This window comes from Eulemur rufifrons, chromosome 10 (assembly GCF_041146395.1).
Source record: "Eulemur rufifrons isolate Redbay chromosome 10, OSU_ERuf_1, whole genome shotgun sequence".
NCBI classification, from domain to species: Eukaryota; Metazoa; Chordata; class Mammalia; order Primates; family Lemuridae; genus Eulemur; species Eulemur rufifrons.
The window spans coordinates 18,584,595-18,597,167 of record NC_090992.1 but is presented as its reverse complement, the minus strand read 5'-3'; the positions used below and the strand labels follow the sequence as shown (position 1 = coordinate 18,597,167).

Here is a 12,573-nt window from a genome sequence, read left to right as displayed (position 1 = left end):
CTGCAAGCCCCATCATTTATTCTTAGCTAAACACCAAGATTCACATTGTTGGTTCAAATATCACTAAACTTGACTCATTTGGAATAAAAAAATAATTCAATTAGGGAACTACTCATTGAAATTCACCTCCTCAAAAACTATGGTCAGTAGTTAGTTGGTTATAAATAGTATTCCTGCCTCTGTATTGTTTGATTCTGTTACAATAAGAACACGTCCATGTATTATTTGGGAATCTAAAAATAAGTTTAAAAATAGAAAAGAAATTATAGTGTAAGAAAAAATAGCATAAGCAATGTTGAAAAAAAATTTAATTGGGAAATGAATTTAAATAGGCTTTGCTAGTAATGTTTACCTTTAATATACATAAAATTGGTTAGGGCAATATAGAGTAGCAGTTTGGAGAACTTGGGTCCACAGTAACAGACCACCCAGGTTTAAAGCCTAGGTTTGCCAAGAAACGACTGTGAGATCTTGGGATTGGAATAATAATACATGCACGCTTAATAGGGGTGATGAGAGAATTAAATGAGATCCTTATAATTAGCACACTGCCTAGCACATGGTAGGCTCTCTGAGAATGCTTATTACTGCCTCCGGCAGGAAAGGCCTAGGTTAGTTCAAACCCTTTGAGATGTAAATGCCAAGATGGTACTATACACACAAGAGATTCAGAAAGGGGACATGCCTTTGAAGGATAAACAGATGAAAGCAGGAGCAGCAAGGGAAGCTTTCAGACCATAATGTAGGTCTGTCACCTGTGACAGAAGGAGAGGAAGGAAGACAGATTAAGTAGGAAGTCTCAGACTGTAGCACAGTTCCAAGAACGTCTGGGCCAGGCTGTTGCAGAGTCCTCCAGCCAAAGTTATCTGTTGGAGGAATCCCACGTCCCACAGGAAGAGGCCTGCATAATCGTTGGCTGGGAACATTCCAGAAGCAAGGATTCTGTGTGAATGTATTAGGTCCAGAGAAACAGCAGCTAGGATATTGCGCCCTGCAGTGGGAGACGTGACTGCCATGGGACCATTACTTGAGCTGGTGCTTTGGTGCAATGGCTACAAATCATTTGCATAGATTCATTAAAGTAGTCCTTCACTCCAACCTTTGGGTAGCTTGGCTCAAGGTATCCTATCTCTGAACCTCAATTTCCTCACTTATGATGTGGGTAAAAAAAATAAGCATTGCACACTTATTTTGGTACTGATGTAAAGATTTAGTGAAAAGTATGCTTTGGGAATGTAAAATAGCACAAAACTGTTTCCTTCAGATATTTTATAATTCAAAAATTTCTTTCCACTCGCCTGGCCTTTCAATTAGCCTGACTTTATAAGACTTTACTGTATTGTAATTAATTTCACAACATGTGTCTGTGAAAACAAATGCTCAGGCTATCTTGTCTCTGAAATTACTAAGAATTTAAAGTTTGCCACCAGCATGTTTTCTGTGATTAACCATTGTGAGTATGCACGGTGGTGAATCAGTTTCCCTTATTCCGTATGCAATTCATGGTACCTGAAGAATTTAACCCACTGAATCCAAAAATTTATTTTAAAGATATTGTGGATTGGGTCTCAGGAACCCTGCTAAGGGCTGTGTCAGTTCTTCATGGCAGTATCTTTGAAAAATGATCAGAACATTGAAAACTCTCAATACATATCTGTTAAATGGTTAACTTCTTGCCCTTTTCAGGCTTATCTCCGTGATCTTCCTTCATAGGGGTTAAGAAGCCTAAACTTAAAAACATAGAGGGAAACATAAGAAAAGCACAAATCCCTGATGCTTGTGGAAATTAGAAAGGAGTGGACCTGGTGTTTGGATCATACCTCTTAGGATCACAGAGATGACAGACCCTTTACAGGGCACCATTTGCTTATTGTAAAGCAGGTTTTCTCAACATCAATATTATTACCAATTTGGGCCAGATAATTCTTTGTTGTTGGGGTGCCTGTCCCAGGGCTTGTAGAATGTTTGGCTGCATCCTTGGCCTCTACCCACTTGATGCTAGTAGCACCCCCCCCCCGCCACTCCCTGACTCATTTGTGAAAATGTGTCCAAAATTTCCAAATGTCCCCATGGGGACAAAATCACCCCTGATTGACAGCATTGTTTTAGAGGTTAGGCAACTAAGGAAGCTTCAAGAAGTTAAATGAGTCACCCAAACCCTTGGCAAAATTAGCGTCACAACTCTAATCCCAGTGTCCATTTAGTTCTCTTTTTACTAACCAACTCTGCTTCTTTGATTTAAAAATATATTTTCTTTTATATGATTAAATGTGCCTCTAGTACAGTTGCTATTATTTTATCATGACTATTCATATTTATTCATAGCATTGTTCTAGTTTATAAACTATTTGAAATTATATACATTTTTTTTGCATGGAAAGCAAAGCCTGATATTCCTTTTTATATTGGATTTAAAATGAAGTTCTACTCGGAGGTGAAAGAGGCATGTTTTGAAGCCCAAAACTGACAGAGGAGAGAGAGAGTTCAACAATCTTTCTCTTAGAAACTGACTTAGAGATGTATTATGCTTTCTTTACCCAGCTTGCACTGAAATAGAAAAATATATCTGTACACAAAGATTTCTATAAAAAATGCCTGCCAAGTCCAGAAGACACCCCTCTAAAGTGGCAGAGAACAGAATGATCTCGTAGGGATAGTCAAGTGTAATTTCAGATAATTCTATATCAGGTTTCTGAGAACCCTTTTGGAAAGCTCTGTTATATATTAGTGCTGGGTCTCAAAGAAATGGAAAATTAGTATTTTCTTTCTCAGCCTACAATTTATTGATCAAAGAAAACTTATTTTTGGCTTTGTAGTGTTGCAACAATCCGAAGCATATTAATAAAGAAAGAGAGTTGCTTCTTGGGGAGATAACCTTGATGACTGTAATTTTTCTCATGACTATCAGTGCTGCTTATGTGCCAATATATCACAAGTGAGGAGCAGAGGAGGGAGCAGGTGGCACCTAGCAAGGGCAATATAGAGGTCTGCATATTTTGTTTTGCCCCTCCCAGCCTTTCCCGGGGACTTCACATCCTTTTCTCTTTATTCTGAAGAAGGACTAGGAGATAGTATTATAAGAAAAGCAAGTCTTGTTGTGAAGGTAGACAGAGCTTACAAGCAGTTGGCTAGTTCTAATAATTGGTTCTACCTAATAAAATAATCGGGGGGGGGGTTACCCGTGATTTGATCCTGTGTATAGGTGCATGCGCATCCATTCCAAGAGTACACTGGGCCATGCCTCCATTCCAGCCCCTGCTGACTGTGTCACCCAAGGCAAGTTACTTGGTCCCTTTCGGCCTCAGTCTTTTCTTCTATAAAATGAGGATATTAACAATACCTATTTCAAACAAAGATAAAAATTAGCCAATGGTTCTTTAAAGTATGTACAGAAGTGCTTGCCAAATAACTATGGAAGTGTTTTATAATAAAAATCACACACACACAATTCATGCTAAGTATATAATATATAGTGGACACTCTGCGAGGCATTGGCTATTTCATACAATAGGAAAGAAAAGGTTCAGAAATGGGCAGATCCTCAAAGCAGGGACTAGGTCACATTCTAAAAATTTACTAGCAGTGTGTATTTATTAAACACCTGTGTCTTGGTCCATTTTATGCTGCTACAACAAAACTCCTGAGATTAGATAATTTATAAAGAGCAGAACTTTATTTGTCATAGTTCTAGAGGCTGGGAAGTCCAAGATCAAGTGCCAGCCAGTTTGGTTGTGTGGTGAGGGCTGCACCTTCTGGAGGGGGGGAATGCTGTGTCCTCACGTGGCAGAAGGCGGTAAGGAAAGCACGGAAAGATGTTCTTTTGTAAGGGTCTTAATCCTATTCATGAAGGGAGGAGCCCTCAGGACTAATCACCTCTTAAAGGCTCCATCTCTTAATACCATCACATTGGCCATTAAGTTTCAACTCGTGAATTTTGGAGGGGTCACATTTAAACCATAGCAACCTGCTTTGTGGAGGCCACTGTGCTAGCCATGGAGGAAGCAGAGATAACAGTAAGCACTTCTGTTCTCTAAGAACTCTGGTGGAAGAGGGAAAGTGAAATATAATTAAAATATAATGTAACAAGTGATGGGATAAGTATAGAGTCAGTGTGATATATTTGCATCGAGGAACTCCCATCCCAACCTGGGCATGGACTTGGAGATAGAGAAGATCTTCAGGGGAAGTAATGAGTGATTCAAGCCTCGGAGGTGGAGCCACACCAGCCAAAGCAACTAGGATGGGACAGATGACACAGAACACAGAGAAGGAGAAGTGGGCCTGGAGGGAAGGTAGGGCAGGCAGGATGGTGAGGAGGAAGGTGAAGGCCACAGATGCCCAGGTGAGGAAGGATTCTGCAGACTGAGGTATTAGAGAAAGGAAGTCATTGAAAGATTTTCAGCAGGGGAGTGATACGGATGGAAAGGTAGGAATTTTATTTTACAAACTGCAGTCTTGTGTTGGGTGGCAGCAGAGTTGGGAGAAGGCCAAACTAGAAAGGCTAAAAGGCCAAGTTGGAAAAGCTCCACTGAGAGATGATGAGGCTTGAAACAGGGAGGACACCGTGGGGACGCGGTGGGTTGGAGATGAGTGTGGAAATTCTTACCAGCTGGACTCCAACAAAGTCCCACTGGCTGTGATTCCTAAACAGGATTTGAATTGAGGAAAAGGCAGGAAAGTGAAGTTGACTCTTCTTCAAAATGTTGGAAAGTCTCATGTGACTTTTACAGAAATTCAGAAGAGGAGGAAAATCAGTACGTAGTCGTCAGGAATTGTCTTTCTGACACATCCCTGCCATCCTACGACCTTGTACACTTAGATTTCTCGGTGGTACCTCTTGCTGCCCCCTCTCTAGGTCTGGTGCGTGGACCTAATGTTTGGGCACTTTGGATTTGACTTGAGAGAGTTTTAAACATACTACTTTTGACATAGATCCAGAAATAGAAGGGATTTTAATGTATGATTTCCTTCGGCCCTTGTCTTAAGTCATAGATATTTGAGCAGACCCTAAAAGCATCATTAGAGATCATCTAATAAAATGGAGGCAGAAGAGTGTTTATTTCCAATGTCATCCACAAACTCTTAATAGTGGCTTCCTGGAGAGCTGTGTGGACAAAGAACATGAGGCCCATCTGGCTCTGTGGGAAGGAGTGACGAGATCCACTAAAGATGCCGGTTGTGGGTGCAGCAGGGCAGAGCTGAAGCACTTATGCCTCACAGATCCATTTCTAGGGTAAAGAATCCAAAGCCATAATGTTAATGGACTTGACTGAAGTCACAGATTTAGTTAGGGGCATGGCTGCAAAGAAAACCATACCACTTGGCTGTCAGTGCCAAGCTACTTCATTCATTTCTTCAAGAAATATTTGCCTAGAGGACGTATGTGTCCAGATCTCACATTTTGGTATGTTTTTGTCTTTAGTGCTAAATGTTTAGCTTTTAACCGTGCACACAAGTCCCCTGCTTTCCCGAGATCATATTCCAGTGGGAGGTGGGCCCGAACGACACGGATAAGTAAGATAATAAGAGAAAGCGGTTGAAGATTATGAACGCAATAAAAGCAGGGTGTGGTGATCTGAAACAAATAAAACCTGGCAGTGGGGTGTCCAGTCAGGAGAGTCACCTCAGAAAACAGGACGTTTTAGCTGAACTCGAATGAGAAGAAAGAGCCAGCGAGGCCAAGATCTGACAGAGAAATGCACCAGACTGCGTGAATAGCAGGTGTAAAGACCCTAGAGCTAAAAGTAGCTTGAATGTTTGAGGAACAGAAAGAAGGCCTGCAGGGCAAGGGCACCGTGAGAGAGAGGCACCGCGGTGCCTGAGAAGATGGGAGAGTTGGGCACCGGCCAAATGATGTTTCCCCATCTCACAGGGAAGGGAGTCTTAGGGTCTTGCTCAGTGGCCCCAGGCAGTCGAAAAGTGAGGGGGCTAGAACCTCAGTCCCCAGGTTCTTAGTGCAGTGCTTTTGAAAGTCTCTACGAGTACATAGCCCTTTCTTTCTTTTTATAGGAAACTCCTTGATTATAACTGCCAAGATCAAACAGCTGATAGGATCAAAAACTTTGCTCTATATAGATTAGAGTGGAAAATAGAAACCTGGAATAAGTGTGTTTCCTTCGAGTGACCTTAGTAAAACATTCATGGGGTGCTGACAAGTACTTTGAATTTATACAATGGGGAACACAGTTTAAATACTTTGATATATTGCAAGCAGCTTCTAGAGAATCTCAAAAAAGATTGCGAAGCTCATTTAAATCTTGTACCAACCCTGTGAGAATTGGTAGGAAATAGCTATAGCTGGTTTTTTTTTTTTTTTTTTCCAGATGGATAAAATGAGGCACAGAGATTAAATTATTTGATTTCAGATTTCTGCCCGTAGTCTTGCATCCAATCTAATGGATACATTGCACACACCTTAATTTACAAATAGATCCATGGGCAAAACACAAACTGTGGGGAAGCAGCCTTAGAATCTTGATTTGGGTGTCCTAAGGTCCCAAGTTGGGTGTTTACCTCGATAATTACAAGTAACAAATAAAATAAAGCAAACCTTTCAGGAGTCATATGTTCAAGCAGTATGCTGAGCTTGTTCAAATTTATTTTATTTGCCAATTTGTTCCTAAATATTTCCTGCTAAGGTTTCTGGTGGCCAAGTTGCAGGCTGCCCCCTTTGATATTTGCATATATTCCATTAACTCCGTTGTCCTTTTCCTTCCCTCCCTCTCTCCCCGACTCTCACCCTTCCCAGGCTGACTTACCCGTTCAGTGCATTCTGTTTCTTGTAGGCTGTGCTCTCAAGTGACAGCTTATGAGCCTAATAAATCCAGGTAAATGTGTAAATGGATGTTAACGGGCCACACTCCCCTTCCACATAGCATGTGTACATTTTAATGGTGACCTCTGATGGTTAATACCCAACTCAAAGGAATGACTAATGGCAGAATTAGGAAGCCAAGTAGACTTGGAGGTCAGCCTTGTAGCTAATTGAAAGTAATACATCTGAGGGGAGTCAAGGACTTTCTGTGCCCCCCAAATCATTAAAATTTGCTTACCTCCAGAGTCAGCTCTCATCCCAAAAGGTGGGTCCATGTTATACAGGACTTCATGGACCTCAAAGGGCATTTCTGACGTGTATCTATGAAGGTGTGAGCTATATCTGGAATGTTTCTTGACAAGACAAATTCACAAATTTATATTGATGTGCAAAGTAATATTTGGAAAAGAAATGAATGGCAGGAAAAATACAATTATCATCTACAGAATCATTTCTTCTTCTGCTTCACAAAAAATATTTGTATTTTTGATTTGAGTCTTTTGTCCACTACCATATCTTTTCTATGAACAGGTCAGATTCTGGTTGATTTTTCCTCTCTCTTCTTGACCATGATCTTAAAGACCAGTTTCAAGTTGTGATAAGCTAGCGATATGACTCAGTAAGGGAGGAATCCAAAATAAGTGGACATGGACCCTCACATCCTTTTGCAGTTTATCCTCTGTTGTACAGAATGGGGTTGGATATGCTTTGGAAGACCCAGTGTAAAGGGATGCCTCGTATTCCACTTTAAATATATATCTATTTCACTATGCTCCAAAAATATTGCCTTTCATAATCTTCCAGGGCAACTTTTTCTTCCTCAAAAGTAGATAAATGCATCTTAAATTCTGCTTTCTATATAAAAGTATATGCAGGTATATGCAGAAAGGAAATGATTCTGCCAAAAGTACAGGAAAAGAAAAAAGAAAAATTGTATTTATATCGAGAATAAGTTATACCACCTTGCAGAGCTTTTAATGTCAATAATGATTTTTCTAATTTCATTGAAAAAGGTAGATCTTTAAAGATCATGTAACTCTAAATCTTGTTTGAGCCTTGAATTAGTAAAAGTATATTTTAAATTTTTAATCATTCAATATAAATAAGTATTTCTGGGCCTCCATATGTAACACTGACCAGTAGTATCTATCTGGGAAATAGCTTCATATGCTACCACTTTTATTGCAGTCAAATGCTGTGGGTTTTCTAGGAAGATTCACTGAGTGATCTCGGGCGCTTTACTTCTTACAGGATTTCAGATTCCTTATCCATAAAAGAAAGGGTTAGGTAAAAGTTATTTTTAAGGGTACCTCTCATCTTCATAATTCTAGGATTCTAAGAAATAAAAACAAAACCAAAAAAGTTTTCATAAAGACAGAAGGAGATTTTGCAATGTACTATTGTGGGTCTATCTCCCTAATGTTAAGCTGTGACTCCCATAGCAATTTGCCTGTATTGTTTTATTTTATGTCCATCTTGGGATATAATTATTTAGGTACTTGCCTTACTTCCTCTCCTAGACTACAGGTCAAACTTGATATAAAATATGACTTTATATAAAACCTTGCCCATTATAGACATTCAATACACATGTCTCTGTGGAATTGTTGCCTCCCATGTAATATTCTTGTGTGGGTTGTAGAAATCTTATAAAAATGATCATTTCTTTACTTTTACTTTCCAGTATACCATTCACTCCTTCCTTTGGTAAAACTTTCCTGACTATCTGTTATAAAAAAAGCACTGTGCTGGATGCTATGAGAGCTATAAAGTTTCCTCTGCTATCCTGGGGACTTTGTAATCTGGTAAGGTGGGGGTATGTGTACACCATGCAGATGAGAGAGTCACCAAAGTCAGGGGCCTTGGCAATCGTGTTCAATAAATGGTTGGCTTCTCCACTGGCTAAAAATATAACTTCTAGTGTTGTTATTATTTAAATTATTTGTAAAATTTAAGATGGGTAAATGTAAGAGAAGCAGCAGCAGCACCCTATAGTGATGAGGTGGTGCTTCAAATGTTGAGATTTCATTATAGGCATCAGAGTTGGGTTAAAACTGGCTGGTGGTACTTTGAAAATTATATGGTACTTCCCCACAGTGGAACTAGATATCTGTACAGCTTCTAGGACAGTGTGAAGTGTGGTTCTGGAACAACAGTGATGGCATCACCTAGGAAATTGTTAGAAATGCAAATTCTTTGAGGTCAAATAAGACACTCAGGTGTTGAAATCCAGCAAACTGTTTAAACAAGCCCTCTGCATGATTCTGACGTGTGATAAGGTGTAAGAACAACTGCCACTGTCCAGGATGCCGATAGAGAAGGTACCTGGGGAGGAGTGTATGGCAAGGAGATGCCCAAAGACCAAATGTTATTGAAAAGAGAAAAATTTCAGAGCCTCTGCTCTCACAGGGTCTTACAGCCTATTGAGGAAGCAAGTGATTATTCAGATAAGTTACACAATTAGAAACCCCATGCATTCTATAAACACCAGAATGGGGGGGCCATCATGGCCTGTACCAGGAAGAACTGAGGGAGCGTAAGTTTCAGGCAAGACTTGCTGAGGAGTGAGTTTGAGCAGAATTGTACCTTTGATGCTGTGTACGTGTCAAGAGGAGACGCTGAATCTGCTTGATTCTGATAGACCATTACAGAGCCTATTTAACAAAATGGTTTTGTACAGCTCTTTGCCCTTGTACATTTCTGGGAGTTAGCGGCCATATCCTCTGATTTCTCTTAAGCCGATTCAATACTGTATACGTATTGTTTGTATACACACATATAGAGAAATATTCATCAATGACTATAAATACTCAGTACACAGCTTGCTTGCCTTGTACTTTTGGGAGACAATTAACATGGGTTAGGTGAAACTGTACTAGACACTTCCCTAGGTCCTTTGTACATGACTTCTAAATCAATTCTTATAAGATTTATTCGAGTAGCGATTGTTAACTCCACTTACGGTAAACAAAGTGGTTCAGCAAGATTAAGTTACTTACCCCAGGTCACACAGCTAGTGACAGAGCAGGATTCAATCAGTCTGGCTCTAGAATACTTTCTCTCAACCACTTCAGGAAGAGTTCTTGGGATAGAATATATTTCTTATTAAACGTCTGTGCACAAAAAGGGAAGCTCTGCATCAAAAAGTTTTATTTCATCCTAATCTGTATTTTTTCTTAGATGTCCACAGATTTTTCATGACTTTAAGGAAAGATAACAGGTGCTATGTTTCATTGGGATTGAAGCAACCTTCAAAATGTCATTCAGATATTCAGAGGAGCTGGGAATTCAAACTTCTATAGATATAAGAACTTGAGCCATTCCTAAAATAAGGCAAACCAGGACATAGATATGAGGATGTGAGCGTGGGCTTGGGGAGGGGAGATATGAATAGATGATTGGGCATATTTCAGGGAGGCAGCCACTGGGGAGGAAGGAGGTGTCTCTACCAGCTGGCACTAAACTTATCCTACATCTTCCCTCCCTCGCTTCAAAATTCTTCCCCATTTCTTGGCAAATGGTTAGGGTGTCCTCTGTATGTTCACAAATTTCCTTTAGCTTGACCTTTTGTGACGTCTTTTGTCCCTTTAAATGCCCTTGATGTTAATTTCACCTTGATGATAAATAATCTAAATAAAACTAGAAAAAACACCTGGTATATGTTTCCCTGATTCCTAAACCTCCTTTTCTATTTTAGATGGAAGAATTATAAATGAGGAAAAACAAACAAAAGGAAACACATTTATTTCTAATAGCAAGAATGCTGATGGCATAGTCATTAATGATAAAAATAAACACAACTGTAATGATGTCATCTTATAGAATTTCTTGGAATGTTTTCAAATTATGATTTTTAAAAAATTGTAAGCTAAACCAGATCTGTTTTATTTTATCTTAAAAATTTTATCAAGGAAAACTTTAAGGATTATCATTTTAAGTCATCAGTGTACATTTAAGGAAGATTTATGCAGCCCCAGTTTCCTGGGTTGTTGGGTTTACTAACTAGGTTCATAAGATCAACTTCTGTGAATGGTTTGGCTTCAGATTGTGTTATTAATATTTTCAGATATTTTTATGCACAGTTATTTTGACAATCTCTAAAATCAGTGCCTTTGTAGTGGAACCACAGATTTTTAGATATAGAAGTCAATTCACAGGTACATTTTTTTTTTTTACCTGCCTTGATACCTACTTGAAAACTACACTAGGACCTAAGGCTGCCCAAGCAGGGTCCCATGAGGCCAACAGAAAGGCATCTTTGGCCAGGAAAGATGAATAATTTTGATTTGGGCCAAAAATAAGAATTTGGTTAGTTTAGCAGAAGCAGAAATATTTCCCCAATCTGTAACTTCTATAAAAACTGTCCCTTTTAAAAACTAAGCTCTCAGTGAGAATTAAGGGGTTTCAAAATGAGCAAAAGCCATTGTCTATAGGGGATCCAAAAAGCAATTTAGATGCAGCTTTCCCAACACTAATAGCTTTGGTGAAAACAGCACTGCTTTTATTCACTTTCTTTAAATATGCAGGTTATTAATACACTTTCAAATTAATAGTTTGGAAATTTTCATACCCTTCTAACTATGAGTCAATAGTACATCTCCACCTGCAAGAGTGACTTGATGCATTCATTTTACTACAATGAAAGTGTCATTTAGAAAGCCATTAAAGCATAACCTTAAAATTAACATCGTGACCCTACAAGGAAACATTAAATGGGTTGAAAAGTAATGGTCTTGAAAAAGAAAGGCCTGCCTTTAGAATACAACCTTAAAAAAAAAAAGGGAAAAGAAAAAAAAGCCACTAATGAATAATTACTTTAATGAGCCTCTGGTCTCAGAGCTGATGTTCACTAGCATTAATACTGTGAAATGCTGGGTGGTGTGAACACATTAAAATTTTCATTTTAGTGCTTTTTTGTTCAACAAAGCAATGAAATATCCCAAACTCCTCCATGAGGCACCTTTTTGGCAGTTGACCTTGCCATCAAAATACTAATGATATCCAGGGGATCCTTCCAGCCATGGCCTGGAGGAGCTCCCTAAAACACTAATAGGACCATGGGTCTACTTCAAAGCCTCCAATGTCTCAACCCCCTCACCCTGTGGCCCCACTGCAGAGGGTCTTTCTCCATAGAAGGTATTTTAGCGAAGTGATAATCCTGAAGGTTGCAGTATGTGATGCTGAGTACAAATACTACTTGTGTAACCTGTGGCAAATTGCAGAGCCTTCTTGTGCTTGCAACTCCTTATGTGCTAAATGAGCAAACACATAGTGCTCTTACAAGGAATTGAGTGACCCAGGCAAAAATGCTTGGTATAGGGCTATCCTTAATAAAAACTAAAAGGTATTAATAGGTTTAAAAAAAGTCATTTCTCAGCATGGCCTACAAGTCCACCGTGAACTGACTCCAGTTTACACTGGAAGGTTATTTCTTGCCCCTTCCTTTATGTTCTGACCCAGGGGAGTTTTAAACTTGATTGTGCATCAGAAATGTCCAGGAGTGCTGGTTAAAACACAGATGGCTGGATCCTACCTCCCCCCCCCCATAGTTTCTGATTGGTTGGAGTGAGGATGGGGCTCAGAAGTTGACATTTTTAACAGGTTCACAGGTGATACTGATGCTGCTGGTCCACAGATCACACTTCAGAACCACTAGTCTCCTGTAGCCTTTCTGAAAACAATGCCACCATTCTTTCTATCACTTGGAAAGTTGATACCAAGATCCCTCTCACAGATACCTCACCTAAGCCTTTGCTAAT

General features: G+C 39.5%; 1 protein-coding gene across 2 annotated transcripts in view; it reads left to right on the top strand.

Moving 5' to 3' along the window:
* TENM2 (teneurin transmembrane protein 2) overlaps positions 1-12,573 on the top strand; it is a 1,169,384-nt gene that overhangs the window by 135,005 nt on the left and 1,021,806 nt on the right. The gene's annotated exons all lie outside the window — the stretch shown is intronic.